The sequence below is a fragment of the Oryctolagus cuniculus genome, chromosome 7 (assembly GCF_964237555.1).
Source record: "Oryctolagus cuniculus chromosome 7, mOryCun1.1, whole genome shotgun sequence".
Taxonomy (NCBI): Eukaryota; Metazoa; Chordata; class Mammalia; order Lagomorpha; family Leporidae; genus Oryctolagus; species Oryctolagus cuniculus.
The window spans coordinates 70,007,385-70,024,066 of NC_091438.1; positions in this window are offsets into that span (position 1 = coordinate 70,007,385).

Here is a 16,682-nt window from a genome sequence, read left to right on the forward strand (position 1 = left end):
TTCCTTGATTGATTTTTCTTTTTTTTTTTTTAACTTTTATTTAATGAATATAAATTTCCAAAGTACAGCTTATGGATTACAATGGCTTCCCCCCCATAACTTCCCTCCCACCCGCAATCCTCCCCTTTCCTTCTCCCTTCCCCCTTCCATTCACATCAAGATTCATTTTCAATTCTCTTTATATACACAAGATCAGTTTAGCATATATTAAGTAAAGATTTAAACAGTTTGCACCCACATAGAAACACAAAGTGAAAAATGCTGTTTCAGTACTCGTTATAGCATTCAATCACAATGTACAGCACATTAAGGACAGAGATCCTACATGAGGAGTAAGTGCACAGTGACTCCTGTTGTTGAGTAAGAAATTGACACTCTTGTTTATGGCATCAGTAATCCCCCTAGGCTCTTGTCATGAGTTGCCAAGGCTATGGAAGGAAGCCTTTTGAGTTCACCAACTCTGATCATATTTTTTTCCTCCATAAATGCATATCACTTTCTAACCTAATGGATATTTTTCTAACATAGTGATATTTTACTTGTTTCTCTAGTTCACTGTCATCTCTACCAGTACAAGTCCCACTGGGCAAATATGTCTGCCAATTGTGTTCACAGCTGTGTCATCAGAGCACGGAACAAAACCTGGCTTTATCATGATTCTTCCAAAAATATTTTCATTAGCTAAATGGTTTAATTGGTACACTTATTGACTTCTTTAATCAACTAACAGCCACTAGTGAGGACAGAGGTGAAGACTGAAGGGGTTTGATAAATGAGTAGAATGTGAGGAACAGGACACCAATCATGAAGGTAACACTTTCAAGAAGTTTGTTTGAAAAGGAAATATGAGAGATAAGGCAGATCATGGGAGAGTTGAAGGATCAGGGGAAGGCTTCATTTTGTTTAAAAGTTGATATCTTTGAGCACACTGGCATATTGAGGAACAGCAGCCAAAGACGTTAGAGAAGCTGAAGGTAGAAGGGAAAACCTAAGTGAGCAAAAGAAACAGAAGAGGACAAGATCAAAAACAAGAAAGATTCGGTTTGGTTATTTGAAGAGCATCCCATCTTCTAAAACAGGGATCAGCTAACTTTATTTTAAAGGGCCAAATAGTAAATATTTTTAGCTTTTCAGGCCACACAGTCCCTGTTGCAGTTACTTATCTCTGCCATTGTATCAACAAAGGAGCCATAAACAATACATAAACAAATGGGTATCATTGTAATCCAATAAAATCGTTATCTACAGAAGCATGTGGCAGGTCAGCACTGTGGTATAGTGGGTTAATCCTCTGCCTGCAGCACTGGCATCCCATATGGGCGCCAATTCTAGTCCCAGCTGCTCTTCTTCCAAGCCAACTCTCTGCTATGGCCTGGGAAAGCAGTGGAAGAGGCCCAAGTTCTTGGGCCCCTACACCCTCATGGGAGACAAAGAAGAAGCTCCTGGCCCCTGACTTCTGGCTCCTGGCTCCTGGCTTTAGATCAGCTCAGCTCCAGCCATTGCGGCCATTTGGGGAGTGAACCAGTGGATGGAAGACCTTTCTCTCTGTCTCCCCCTCTCACTGTCCTTAACTCTGCCTCTCAAATAAATAAATAAAATCTTTAAAAAAAAAAAAAAAGCAGGTGGCACACACCCTCTTGGCCATAGTTTACCAATGACAACAGTAGGATTAGGGGGAAGTAGGCGAGAATGAGCACAAAGATAAGTCTGTGAATTGGGTAGACTGTTGGGAAAAGGGTCTACTTGCTTCATTACTTCTATTTTCTCTATGAATTAGAGTTGAGATCACCTACTAAGAAAAACACAGGCCTGAGTAAGGATTTTATGGAGAGAGATGAGTACTTGAAATATGTACAGAAAAGCATGGGGAACAAGCACAATTCCCAACTAAGATTAGAAACCAGTCCACACAGCTGTGATACATCAACACTAGTGCTGGGCTCTGGCCTCAGAATCAACCCTTAAGGCATTCGGACCCGGCTAAAAAGCCTATGAGAGCATTTCAGGCATGGAAAGCCAAGACTCTGTGGCAAAAAATGGCCTACATGAAAGATCTCTTGTGAGTGAGATCCCGGTGGAAAGTACGGGCCATAAAAGAAGGAGGTACTTTTCTCTGAAGGGAGGAGAGAACTTCTATTTTGCTTATGGTCCTGTCTAAATAATGACGAAGTTTGTGGACTCAAAACACTTCCACAGCCTTGGCAGCTCATGACAAGAGCCTTGGGTGATCACTGACATCATAAATAAGAATGTCAATGTTAAATCAACAACAGGAGTCACTGTGTTCCCCATGTAAGACCTCTGTCTTTAATGAGTTCTACTATGAGAATTAAAGGTAAAACTTGTCTTCAAACAGTACTTTATACTTTGTGTGTCTGTATGGGTGCGAACTGTTGAAATCTTTACTTAGTATAGAGTTGATCTTCTGTATATAAAGATAATTAAAAATGAATCTTAATGAAGAATGGGATGGGAGAGGGAGTAGGAGGTGGGACAGAAGTGGGTGTGGGAGGGCGGGTATGGGGGAAAGAACTGCTATATTCCAAAAGCTGTACATATGAAATTTATATTTATTAAATAAAAGCTTTATAAAAATTCTATAGGTTTATAAATTAGGCTTTCTATACCAATTTTAAGAATTATCTCCTAAGTAGAGAAAAATTGAAAAACATACAGTAGTTCCAAAATAACACTGTAATTCTGCCTTTAAATGCTAATTGCTGGAGCCAGTGCTGTGGCATAGCGGGTAAAACTGCCGCCTGCAGTGCCAGCACCCTACGCTGGTTCGAAACCTGGCTGCTCCACTTCCAATCCAGCTCTCTGCTATGGCCTGAGAAAGCAGTAGAAGATGGCCCAAGTCCTTGGGTCCCTGCACCCGCTTGGGAGACCTGGAAGAAGCTCCTGGCTCCTGGCTTCAGATCAGCTCAGCTCCAGCCGCTACAGTCAACTGGGGAGTGGGCCAGTGGATGCAAGACCACTATCTCTCTCTCTGCCTCTACTTCTGTGTGTAACTCTGACTTTCAAATAAATAAATAAATAAATAAATATTTTTTTAAAAGTGCTAATTGCTGGGCCGGCGCCGCGGCTCAATAGGCTAATCTTCTGCCTGCAGCGCCGGCACTCCAGGTTCTAGTTCCGGTCGGAGTGCCGGATTCTGTCCCAGTTGCTCCTCTTCCAGTCCAGCTCTCTGCTGGGGCCCGGGAGTGCAGTGGAGGATGGTCCAAGTGCTTGGGCTCTGCACCCGCATGGGAGACCAGGAGAAGCACCTGGCTCCTGGCTTCAGATCAGCGCGGTGCGCTGGCCACAGCGTGCAGGCCACAGCGGCCATTGAGGGGTGAACCAACGGAAAAGGAAGACATTTCTGTCTGTCTCTCTCTCTCTCACTATCCACTCTGCCCGTCAAAAAATAAAAATAAAAAAATAAAAAATGCTAATTGCTGATAACATTTTTGTGTCTATTTAATGTATCTTAAGCAGTCATTCACACAATTAATAAATATTTATTAATTGCCTGCTAAAAAAAGTTAATCTAGGAGACCAGCATTGCGGCATAGAAGGTGAAACAGTCACCTGTGATGCTGGCATCCTGTGTGGGTGCTGGTTCCTGTCCTGGTTGCTCCACTTCCAATCCAGCTCCCTGCTACTAGCCTGGGAAAGCAGTGGAAGATGGCCCAACTATCGGGGCCCCTTCTACCTGTGTGGGAGACCTGAAGAAGATCCTGGCTCCTAGATTCAGCCTTGCCCAGCCTTGGCCATTGTGGCCATCTGGGGAGTGAATCACTGGATAGATGATCTCTCTCTCTTCCTCTTTCAAAATAAATAAATCTTTTTTAAAAAATAAAAATAAAAATAAAGCACTAGTGCTGGGGACAGAAAAAGCCAATCACTCGAAAGAGGACATCTGAAGCTAGGTCTTATGTTGTCTCCCTAGCACATCCTTTTCTCTTACTCCTCCAATTGCACCCCAAATTTTCCTTTGAAATACCCCTCAACTACTCTCAACCACTCACCCACCTCTACAACAGAGATGGGCTCGAACTGGACTTAACCAATCAGGATAGCACCCCCCTACACAGTGGTCCCAGTAACTGAGTTTGGGATAAAGAGAGCCAAAGACAGAGAATGAATCCCAAACTCTGTACCAGATCAACTCCAAAACCACTGTTTCTTCCCCTCAGACGGATGGTGAAGATTGAAAAAGGAGTGTCTACAAATGTAACCGCCATTTTGACACCACGTGGATTCAAGGATAAAGCCCATCAGGAAAGGCTGAGCAAAGTAGGATAGAAACAGGACTTGCTGAGAACACTGCATCAACCCTTGGGAGGTGGGAAGACTACATAGGAAATTTATTTCATGTGTGACCAAATACTTCTCTACCTCTGGGCTCATTTGAGTTTTATTGTCTATAATGAGCTGCATGTGAGTTTTCACAGACTTTACTGTTTTACACATGTGATCCAGGGTTATCTACATAATTGGATCTGGGGAGTGAGGACCAGTAATCAACATTTTTAAACAAGCACGCCACATGATCCTTCTGCACATAACCACTAAAAATAGGAAAATCTGGGGCCGGCGCTGTGGCGTAGTGGGTTAATGCCCTGGCTTAAAGCGCCGGCATCCCATAAGGGCAGCTCACTTCCAATCCAAATCTCTGTTATGGCCTGGGAAAGCAGTAGAAGATGGTCCAAGTCCTTGGTCCCCTGTACCGTGTGGGAGACCCAGAGGAGGCTCCTGGCTCCTGGCTTCAGATCGGCACAGCTCCAGCTGTTGTGGCCAATTGGGGAGTGAACCATCGGATGGAAGATCGCTCTCTAACTTTCAAATAAATAAATAAATCTTTAAAAAAATAATCAAATCTGATTAAATGAAAGGAGAGCATTTGATGCTCTTAAAGAATGTCTCAAAGGGTGGCAGAAGCTAGGAATTCATATTTTACTTAACTCGTTAATTGAACAAATCTGCATTGAGCACCTCCTTTGTATCAGGGATTTTTCTAGATGATAAGAATATAGCAGTGATTAAAACACACACAGAGAAAGTTCTGCATAAATGAGTTTATACTTCATGTTGGGAAGAAAGAATGAGGGAGAGAACACTAAACAAATAATATGTCAAATGGTGCTAAGGACTATGAAAAAAGAATAAAGCTGGGCTCAGGGATACAAGACAAGGGGGTGTTATTTTACAGAGAGTAGTCAGGCGACTCTCCCTGATAAAGTGCTATTTCAATCAAGTCCTGAAGAAAACAAAGGAGTGAGCTATGCACACATTTAGGAAAGGATTTTTCCAGGTATAGGAAACATCAAGTGCCAACTGGTGGGACGTGAGCATTCTTAGGGTATTCAAATAAAGGCAAGGTGAATGGAACAGAACAAACAATGGAGAAAGTAGGAGGGAAACAGAGCAGGAAAATAATAGGGGTGGGTGGAGCAGATCTTAGAAATCTGTTTGGGGGCCGGCACTGTGGCGTAGGGGTAAAGCCACCGCCTGCAGTGCCGGCATCCCATATGGGCGCTGGTTCGTGTCCCAGCTGCTCCACTTCCAATCCAGCTCTCTGCTATGGCCTGGGAGAGCAGTAGAAGATGGCCCAAGTCCTTGGGTCCCTGCACCCTCATGGGAGACCTGGAAGAAGCTCCTGGCTCCTGGCTTTGGATTGGTGCAGCTCTGGCCATTGCGGCCAATTGGGGGGTGAACCAGCGGGTGGAAGACCTCTCTCTCTCTCTGTCTCTGTCTCTGCCTCTTTGCCTCTCTGCCTCTTTCTCTTTCTGTGTAACTCTGACTTTCAAGTAAATAAATAAATCTTTAAAAAAACAAAGAAATCTCTTTGGATTTTAATGGAATGTATGCCTATGGAACAAAATCTACATTCCTTATCAGGAATTTGAAGTCTTTGGCCATGCATCCCCTACCACCTTGCAAGCCTGTCTTTGGCCATGTTCAATTTCATACCAGTCTTCTTCTGCACCATACAGCTCACCCTTCCCTGGAGGAGTCCTTTACAGTTTAATGCCTTCCATGATGCCACAGCTTTAGGAAATGTGTGGAACACCCAGAATATTCTCTCCTACGATCTCTACCTGCCAACACCCTCTGTAACAAAGGCATTGCAGCCTGTGACTAGAGTATGCAGTGTCTTTTCTTTAATTTCCCCAAATTTAAAGTACCTTGCATGTATTGTTAAGTCTTCAATGAATTTAATACAAAAAAAAAAAAAGAGGGAGCGGGCATTAGCCTAGTGGTTGAAACGCCAGTTAAGATACCTGTGTCACACACTGAAGTACCTGAGTTCAAAACAGGTCTCCAGTTTCGGCCTCCAGCTTCCTGCCAGTGCAGACCCTTGGGACAGCAGCAATGGCTCAAGTACTTGGGTTCCTGCAACCCATGTGAGAAACCTTGATTGAGTTCCTGGCTCCTGGCTTCTGTCTAGCCTTGTCCTTGTCATAGCAGCCATTTTTTTTCCAGGGACGGGGAGGGTGGTAAACCAATGGATGGAAGTGCTTTCTGTCTCTCTCTCTGCTTCTCAAATAGATAAATAAATGTACTTTTAAAGAGAGGCATGTCTGGATATGATGAATAATCCAGTGTGGCTATAGTAAAAACACAAGAAAGAAAGAAAAAAATAGGATGATAACAGAGAGTCTATAATGGTGGGCTGAGGCATTTGGAATGTGATTCTTGTTACAATATTTATATAATGGTGATAGTATTTTTTAAAGGTATCTACATTAGGACTGAAAAATAGGGCACTCAGATTTTTAGTAGAAGAACAAAACAAAATAATGTTCTTATACATTTCACCCTCATGAGTGTCAAGGTCAGATACCACTACAGCAAAACTGAAAATATTGACTTTGCTGTCGGACCCATGATTGAGTCTGGGCTCTGCCACTGCCCATGTGATTTGAGCTGGTTTCCAAATCTCTCTCAACTTCAGCCTCAGCTTTATCATTTATAAAATGGAGATGGCATTACAGTCAACATATTGGGTGGTGAGGATGAAGCGACATGATGAGATGCAAAATACCTAGATCTAAAGTCTTGTCAGACTGTTGAGTGCTCAATAAATGTTAGCTACTATTAAACATTACAGTGAAATTATTAGCTTATCTACTTGTCAACTCCACAACCTTCTTTAGTGAAAATTTTGCAGGTATAGCAGTTGAATAAGAAACAGGTGGCATTTCCTATTTTTCCCTATGGGTTTACAGTATGTGTAAAGACCGCCAAGCTTAAGTACTGTGAAATTCCCTCCCAAGTCATAGAGATTTCTGAACAGGAATTATAAGTCAACATACTGTCTGTTCAATTAAATGATTACTACACTAGACTTAATTCAACCACTATTCTCCTCTTAATAGAAACAGGACAAAGTAAAAATTCTATCTAAAGTAAGTCTGAGAACTGTAACTCACAAAATATTGGATTATCAATCTGGAAAGTGACATCAGTTTTCCAGAACAGTTTGCCACTTTTATAAAACACAGAATGAAGACTTTGCTGAAAAAAAATAGAAATAAATTGATACCAAGAAGTCAGTCTCCTGGAAGAAAGTTCCACTTCTTTGCCCCCACTCTGTCCTTCCACTTCTTATTCCACTGTCTCTCTGCTCCACAATCCTTCAGCTAAACCCTGAGTCTGAATAGAGTCCTCAGGAAATGACAGTGGTCACTCATGGGAACCTTGGCATCAGCCAACCTGCATCCACACCCCGTTTGAGAACAAGAAATTGACCTTGCTGATAAAACGCTCATTAAACACACAAGGTCCACATCAGGTTTGACTCCTGGCTCCAGCTCCTGACTCCTGCTTCCTGCTATACACACCTCGGGAGGCAGCAGGTAATGGCCGAAGTCACTGAGTTCCTCCCACCCATGTGAGAGATCTGGATTGATTTCCAGCTAACAGCTACCCACTTCAGCCTCTGGCCTGGGATGCTGCAAGCACTGAGGGGGTGAACAAACAGATGGGCATTTTCTGTTCTCTGTTTCTGTTTCTCTCTGGTTCTCAAATAAATAAAAAGTGAAAAACTTAAAATACCAGTTTAGTAGCTTTCTTACCAGTTGTTTGACTCATCCAACCTACATTATTTAATGTAAACTACTCTTTGCTCCTCTGTAAAATGGAAATAAATAAAGAGCTATTACAGGGATGAAATAATAAAGTGCATTTATAGCAGTCAGCAGTCCGCACTTAGACTGGCTACATTGCAGTCATTAAGCGATAGCACTTTGGAATGCTAATACACCTAGTATCAAGCAGGGTTTGCAGAGAGTATCAGAGGACAGCTCTGGAAGCAGGCTCAGCAACAGCAGACCTTCTGCAAGCTCTTCTGAAGATTCTAAAATGCAAAGCTACACTCATGATTTAAACTGTGGACCAGAATCAATTTTTTGGATATTGAACCTCTCCATGACTTGTAAAGGAAACACACACACACACACACACACACACACCACAAACAAACCAGCCCACCATCTACCACTCTAGGAATTCAAAGAGGTCATTAATAGAATAGTATCTGAAAGACTTACTGATAAGAAAAAGATAGTATGCCAGGCTCGATAACAAACAGGGAAAGGACGCTCATCCACAAAAAATACCTTAATCAGTCAGCTTCCGTTTGAGATGGCAAAAGTTTTTTTAAAAAGAAGGAAAGAAATCAACATCCTTGACATTTAACCCATTAGATACTTATTGGTCCTGCATACAAAGATGTTTTCACTCACAATCATCCTAAACAGATACAAATTCCAGATAAATTACTCTTTCCAGAAATGCTTTGGGGCATGTTACTCACACATACCTTAAGGACCTAAAAACGCAACAACCAAACCTCTGGACACACATGCACACACACACACACACACACACACACACACTCATATTTATCAGGGCAAGTCATCTCAGAATCTTACTGGAGCCAAAACAGTACTCACTTCACACTGACCTGTGATTTGTGGGGCCCATACTTCCTCTTCTGTATAAGGATACCCAGCTGGGCTACAAGGACCCCACATATTTTGAGTTACCTTTTCATTCTCCTGGGTGGCACAAGCCTGCTGTACTCAGGTGAGAAGACAGAAGAATGCTGCCCTATCACATGGACAGGCATGGTGTCCGATTACCTTCTATCGGTTAGATTATAGGGTTAAGAAACTAGATCAGTTACAGTCTAGGAGTGTTCAGACACTGTAATGCAAGTAAAGGTATGGATGACAGCGAACTGCTGCTTTGCCCTCAGAAAACACCAAAGTCGGATAGCAAATGCAGCCTGAACCTAAATTGTTTATCAAAGACTGCTTAGAAGCTCTTAGTAAAACAGAAGTGCAAAGTAATGAAAAATAAAGCCAAAATGATAAAGTGTAAAATAATGATGGTAGACTGCATATGAGCCTATTAGCTTGCACCTGCTATTTATGATACTGCAGCCTACTCTGTGTCAACACAGCTAGAGATGAATTAGATATGACTAACAGTTTTGGCTGATTCTGTTTAATTGAGTGGGATTTATGTGCCAACTGCACAATCATGTGGGAGTACCATTAGTCATATAAACTAGATGCTGATATTTTAACACATAAAATTGTCTTTCCCCAAATTTGGGTGAATTATACACCATAATGATAACTCTTTCTTCCTCCTCAGCTTCAAATGGAAGCCTTTGGCCAATAGAAGATCACTGAAGCAATTTTTTAAAAAAGAGTTATTTGACAGGAAAAATTACAGAGAGAGAGGAAGAGGCAGAGTGAGAGATCTTCCATCTGCTGGTTCATTCTCCAAATGGCCACAAAGGCCAGGGCTGGGCCAGGCCAAAGCCAGGAGCCTAGAACTCCACATGAATGGCAGGGACCCAAATACTTGGGCACCCACTGATGCAATTGCTAATACACTAAGCCTGGCATCCAAGTGAGATATGCTGCCCATTGGTGGTGTGAAGAATGAGGAACCAGGGCCAGTGTTGTGGTACAGCAGGTAAACCTACCACCTGTGACACCAGCATCCCATATGGGTGCTGATTCGTGTACCAGCAGCTCCACTTCTCATCCAGCTCTCTGCTATGGCCTGGGAAAGCAGTGGAGGACGGTCCAAGTGCTTGGGCCCCTGCACCCATGTGGGAGATCTGAAGAAGCTCCTGGCTCCTGGCTTTGGCCTGGCCCAGCCCTGGCTGTTGCAGCCATCTGCAGAGCGAACCAGCAGATGGATCTCTCTCCCTCTCTCCCTCTCTCTGTGTAATTCTTTCAAATAAATTTTAAAAAAAATCTTTATGATTAAAAAAAAAGAAGAAGGAGTCAGACTTCCTGGGTTCAACTCCCAGCTCTGTCATTTCTTAGCAAGGAGATCTCGGGCAAGATCTTAATCCTACCAAACCTGTTTCTCCATCTTCAAACAGGACTAGTAATAACACCCACCCTCACCCACCCCCAAGGGTTTTGATGATTAAGTGGGATAACAAATTTAAAGTGTTTATATAATGCCCGGTATACAGTAAGTGCTTAATGAATGTTAATGACTAATAATACTGATAGATGCCAAGCTACAGGGGACTTTCTCGACGGCTGCTCAAATGCTTCAGAAACACTTGAATCAACACCCACAATAGTCCAGGATTCTTAATCTCCATATTGCTGACAGTTTAGATGGAGTAAATCTTTGTCACTGGGGACTCTCCTGTGGACGGAAGGACCTGGAGCAGCATGCCTGACTTCCCAGTGTGACACCCAAAAATGTCTCCAGCCTGCCCAACGTCTGCAGCGGGGGTTGGGGATAAGGGTGGTGGGCTTGGGGGGGATGGCAAAATCACCCCAGTTTTAGAATCATTATGGAAACCGATTAATAGCTGCTGTTAAGGAGCCATCATTTTTGTCATAGCTTTTTTGCCCAAGTGTCCACTCTGTACATGATAAATAAATCACACACACAAAGTCTTAGAATTACGTCTTCTCTTACCATTCAATGCCATGACCAGAGACAGTATACGTCATGTTTCCTTCCGTCTTCCCAGTCCTGACTCGCAGTGGTCCACTAATGAATGAATGAATGAATACACCATGGAGCTTTTTCGTCTCTTTGAACAACTCTGAGTAGGTTTCCTCGTTCTTTCATTCTGGGGGACACACCAAGGAGGCAGAGACCGGTCAGAGTCCCCAGTCATATACCTTGAGGAAACACTGCCAGTGGAGCTGCGTTGAGCTCCTGGCGGACAGGGAAGGCGGGCGCGCCACTTCCACAGAGCTCCAGGGCCATAGTAAAAGGCGCAACACGAATCATCTCCAGACACAGCTCCATGGGCCTCGCAGGAGAAGTGGGTGCAAGTGGGTCAGCAAGTGAGCAGACTTCAGCGAATCCTGGGATGAGAGGGGCAGGCAGAACCAGCGGAAACACACAGAACGAAGCACGGAGAGAGGCTCTGAACCGGAAGTGGTCGCAGAAGTCCCACAGACAGGCGGTTCTGCGTTCGGCTGGACTTCAGCATCTTTCAACAACGTGGGTCACGCTCATTTAAAAGAATCAAGATGAATGAGAACCAGATTCTATAATCTACTGTTTGAATTAATACTTTCAGCTTTGTGTCCCTTATAGTTGTTTTTTGTTTTTAATTTCTATTTATTCACTTGAGAGGCAGAGAGAGACAGAGACAGGAATCTGTGTTGGACTGCTTCCCAAATGCCTACGACAGTCAGGGCTGGACTGGAGCTCAGAATGGAGCCAGGAGCCAATCCTGTTCTCCCACATGGGTGGAAGGAACCTAATTACATGAGCTGTTTCTATCGCCTGCCAGAGTATGCATTAGCAGGAAGCTGGAATACAGAGTAGAGCTAGGGCTGGCACCCTGTCACTCTGATGTGGGATGCAGGTGGCCTGGCATCGACATCTTAACTGCTAGAATACCCACCCCCACCCCTCACCCCTGCCATTATGGTCTTAATCAATACACTGTCTCTTCATCCAGCTCAGTGGTAAAAATCCTAAACAAAACTTTTCCCCAGTGGCTCCTTATCTCCCCAGTGGCCCATCATATTAGGGTATTTAATTATGTAAGGAACGACTTAAATGAACCTTGAAGTAACACATAAATCACAAAGTTAGCAAACAGAATTACCACATAAACGTCACTTCAACTATTTACATATCAACCAAAAAATGATGCAAGTGCATTCGGTGATTGCAAATTTCCAAAGCACTCAAATGAGGATTAAGTCCCTAGATATTTACTACTGAGATATAATCTAATAAACAAATACAAAGCTCTTTCAAGTTATGTCAGTTACACTCGCTGTTTCCTTCATGCCAGTGTGCAAGTTAATGATTCACTCAATTTGGATCCGTCTACAACTTAGTTTCTTTGTGTCTTTATTATGCAAGGTATGTGGAAGCAATGATGATAATAAAAGCTTATAGCCCCAAGTGAGAAAGTTCTGTTATGGTCATGATTAAGGGAAAGCCAGTTACTTCCGATATGGAAATAGAGGACTAGTTGAGGGAGTTGGGTGTGGGCTGTGTGGGTGGGGGTCAGAACATAACTAGTCATATATCATGTTTCTCTTTTCACCTCCGCTAGGAACCCTAGCCCAAACCTGAAACTCAATTCTGGTGGTTCACTTGTACTCCACTTTCTGTGCCCGGACATGACTTACTACTCTAGTTTTTCTTTTTCTCAATTTTAATTCCTTATTTGTAACTTGCCCCAGTCTAAGCCCTAGGCACTAGGGAGTGAACCAGTAGATGAAAGTTTCCCTCTCTCTCTCTCTCTCTCTCTCTCTCTCTTTCTCTCTCTCCCCTTCCTTCCTTCCTTCCTCTCGAAGTTTTAAATTTTGTTATATTATAATGGCATTGTAAAACAAGAGGCAAGATCCATCTTACTAATTAGCCAAATAGTACAATGGAAAAGGCATAGGCATTGGAAAGCACACAACAAGGGACAGGCGACTGACTTAGTGACTAAGATGCCACCTTGGATACCACATCCCATATTAGAGTGCCTGGGTTCAAGTCTGCTTCCTATTCCAGCTTCCTGCTACTGTGTACCCTGGGAGGCAGCACTGATGGCACAAGTACTTGGGCCCCTGCCACCCATTTGGGAGACTTAGATGAAGTTTCTGGCACCTGATATCAGCCTGGCCCAGCCCTAGATGTTGCAGGTATGTGGGGAGTGAACCATCAGATGGAAAATCAATCTCTCTCTTTCGCTTTCTCTGTTTGTCTATGTCTGCCTTTCAAACAAGGCATTTGTCTCCTTGATGCTATTAAAGAAGGAAGATCCTTTCCACATAGTTACAAAAATAAAATTTTCTGTTATTGTGAAATTCATTATGAAGTATATTACCTAAACATATAGTATAAATATATCGTATGTGCTGTCTTAGTCTGTTATGGCTGCTGGAACAAAATTCCTGAAACTCAGTAACTGATAAACAACAGAAATGATGTTCGCACTGCCTTCTCCGCTCTAATGCCAGTGCCAGCTCTGGTTCCCTGAGCTCCAGCCGCAGAAGGGGAGTAAATAAAGAGGTCTCTACACCATGACTCATATGAAGCAGACTGCCTGCAAATCCACCAATGGTAAAGTACCCCAGAAGCAACCACCTACAAAAGCCGCTTGCTAGAGTGCGCCCTCTGCTGGAGGGGTGAAGAAACCCTATCGTTTCAGGTCTGGTACTGTAGCACTTCATGAAAGGTGGAGGTTATCCAAGTCCATTGAGCTTCTGATCGCACTCTCCTTCCACCGACTGGTGCAAAAAACTGCTTAATACTTCAAATATTTTTTTAAAAATTTATTTATTTGAAATACAGAGTTACAGAGAGAGGTAGACAGAGAGAGAGGTCTTCCATCTGATGGTTCACTCCCCAGATGGCTGCAACGGCCAGAGCTGTGCTGATCCAAAGCCAGGAGCCAGGAGCTTCTTCCGGGTCTCCCATGCAGGTGCAGGGGCCCAAGGACCTGGGCCATCTTCTACTGCTTTCCCAGGCCATAGCAGAGAGCTGGATCAGAAGAGGAGCAGCTGGGCCAGAACCAGCACCCATATGGGATGCTGGCGCTTCAGGCCAGGGCTTTAACTCACTGTGCCACAGCGCCGACCCCAATACTTCAAATACTTAATGCTTAATACTTCAAAACAGAACTACACTTTCAGAGGCAGCTACTGGTGGTCTGCAGGAGGCAAGTGAGGCCAATACAGTAGGCCTTTTTGAAGATGCCAATTTATCTGCTACCCATGCCAAACATGTAACAACTATGCCAAAAGACACGCAGCTATCACACTACATACATGGAGAATATGCTTAAGAATCCAGTATGATGGCAAACATTTCATTCTCAAAAATTTTTTTCTCTTCTTCCTGTTATTGGTAGTATAAATGTTATTTATTTTTTTCCATGGGGTCAAAAGTTACTTAAGTTGCAAGTCAAAAAATAGGGGACAAAAATCGGGTAATATCAGTTTTTCCATTTTCATTTCTGTGTGGATTTTTAATATAAATACAGGTACATAAAGCATTAGTGCAAGTCAAAATGTCTCTGGACATTTGTCTCTGGCAGTTCAACTTACTTCAATTATCAATAAACCTTTTACATTTCTTTGGACCATGCCAGCATTTGGATTTTTTGTTGTTGTTTTTTAATAACATTGGTTCCTTTGGTTTGTCACAATTTTTTAAAGATTTATTTATTTATTTGAAAGGCAGAACTACTGAGAAGTAGAGGCAAAGAGAGAGAGAGAGAGGTGTCTTCTATCCATTGGCTTACTCCCCAAAAGGCTGCAATGGCTGGAACTGTGCTGACCTGAATCCAGGAGTCAGGAGCTTCTTCTGGGTCTCCCACATGGGTGCAGGGACCCAGGTACTTGGGCCATCTTCCACTGCTTTTCCTAGGCCTTTGGGAGGGATCTGGGACAAGAACCAGTGCCCAAATGTGATGCCAGCATTGCTGGTGGCAGCTTTACCCACTACACCATAGTGCTGGAAGGACTCACCTGTTAACATGAGCACATCAAGCATTAGATTCCTACATATTGGTTTGGGAGAAAGAGCCACATTCACTCCACTGCACATAGAAAGTGGCATGTGACTGTATTAGTCAGCTTTTCATTAGTATTCAGCTTAAGTACCCAGGAGGGGCTTCTTGAGAAAGGGATTTTGGCTTACAGTTTGGAGGTTCACAGTTCAGGAACAGACGGCCCCATCAGTCTGGCACCTGGTGGTGGCTGGCCATGGTGGAGCATGTATGGAGAAATGATCACATGGTGATTCTGGAAGCAGAGAGAACTGCTAAACCAAACTTGGTTCAAGTAACCAACATTCTTGCAAGAACTGCCTTCTGAGGGCAAGCCTGCAGTGACCCAAAGACCCTCCAACTCGTTCCCACTCCTCGCCACCATAACTAGATGAAGTGCACCCTTAATCCACCAACCCTTGGCATTGAATTCAGATTTCAAACATCTTCACAAATATGAGGAGCCAGGTCCTGCTCAATTCAGTACAATGACTTACATGTTTATTTTGTATACTAGAAAGACATTTCAGCTTAAGTCACCCAGCTTAAGTCACAGAACACCACCAGCAATATAGGAACCTATTTGATGTGCTTTCTTGGCTCCTGTATTTTAATACTCTCTTGTTAGGCACATATACCTTCAGGACTGTTGTGTCTCCTTGGAGAACTGACCCTTTCGTTATTACGTAATACCCATCTTTATCTCTGATAACTTTCCTTGCTTTGAAATTTGTTCCATCTGAAATTTCATATACCTCTCCATGATTTATTCCAGGGTTACCATGGTGTCTTCCTCCATCCATTTAATTTTAATCTGTAGTTGCCTTTGTATTTAAAGTGATCTTCTTGTGGACAACATGTAGTTGGGTCTTATTCTCTGATCCACTCTGTCTTTTGAGAGCTTGTTTGGAGGTTCTAGCAGTGGAATGCAGCTACTCATACACCCTTGACCTAAGACTGGTCCTCCTCTAGCGGGGAAGGTCTTCCCCTTTGACTGAGTGAGCAGCTCCAGGAGGGACGCACGTGGAGTGGTGAGGGAGGAAGTGAATATCTGCCTAGCCAGCCAGATCAGCTGAATCAACCCTGGCAATCAACGGGGTGACAGATGTCGCAGCCAGATTGTCCTCACATCCCACTATTTTAATTGGTGTGTTTAGACATGTATCTTAACTACTGCACCAAATGCCTACCCAGAAGACCAGTTCTTATAAAAGAAAACAGCCAAGGGCCAGCGCTGTGGTGTAGAAAGTTAAGCCTCTGCCTGTAGTGCCAGTATCCCACATGGGCACTGGCTTGAGTCCCAGCTGCTCTGCTTCCTATTCAGCTCTCTGCTAATTCACCTGGGAAAGCGGCAGACTATGACCCAAGTACTTGGGCCCCTGAACCCACAGGGAGACCCAGAAGAGGCTCCTGGCCTTTTGGGGAGTAAATCAGCAAATGAAAGACCTCCCTCTCTCCTTCTCTCTCTAGCTCTTTCAAATAAGTAAATAATTTTTTTTTTAAATAGCCAGTTGTCAGGAAGCTCCAGGAAAACCTTCCTGCTGCTCAACCTTTGCTCTTTCTTGGCCTTGGAGCATCATGTTATCCCCGAATGGGACGCAGTCTGCTGCAGACATTCCCCAAAAGATTTCAGTGAGGAATCAAGAGAAAGATGTCCAGGTTGTAAATCGTGATGGGAATTTTGTTT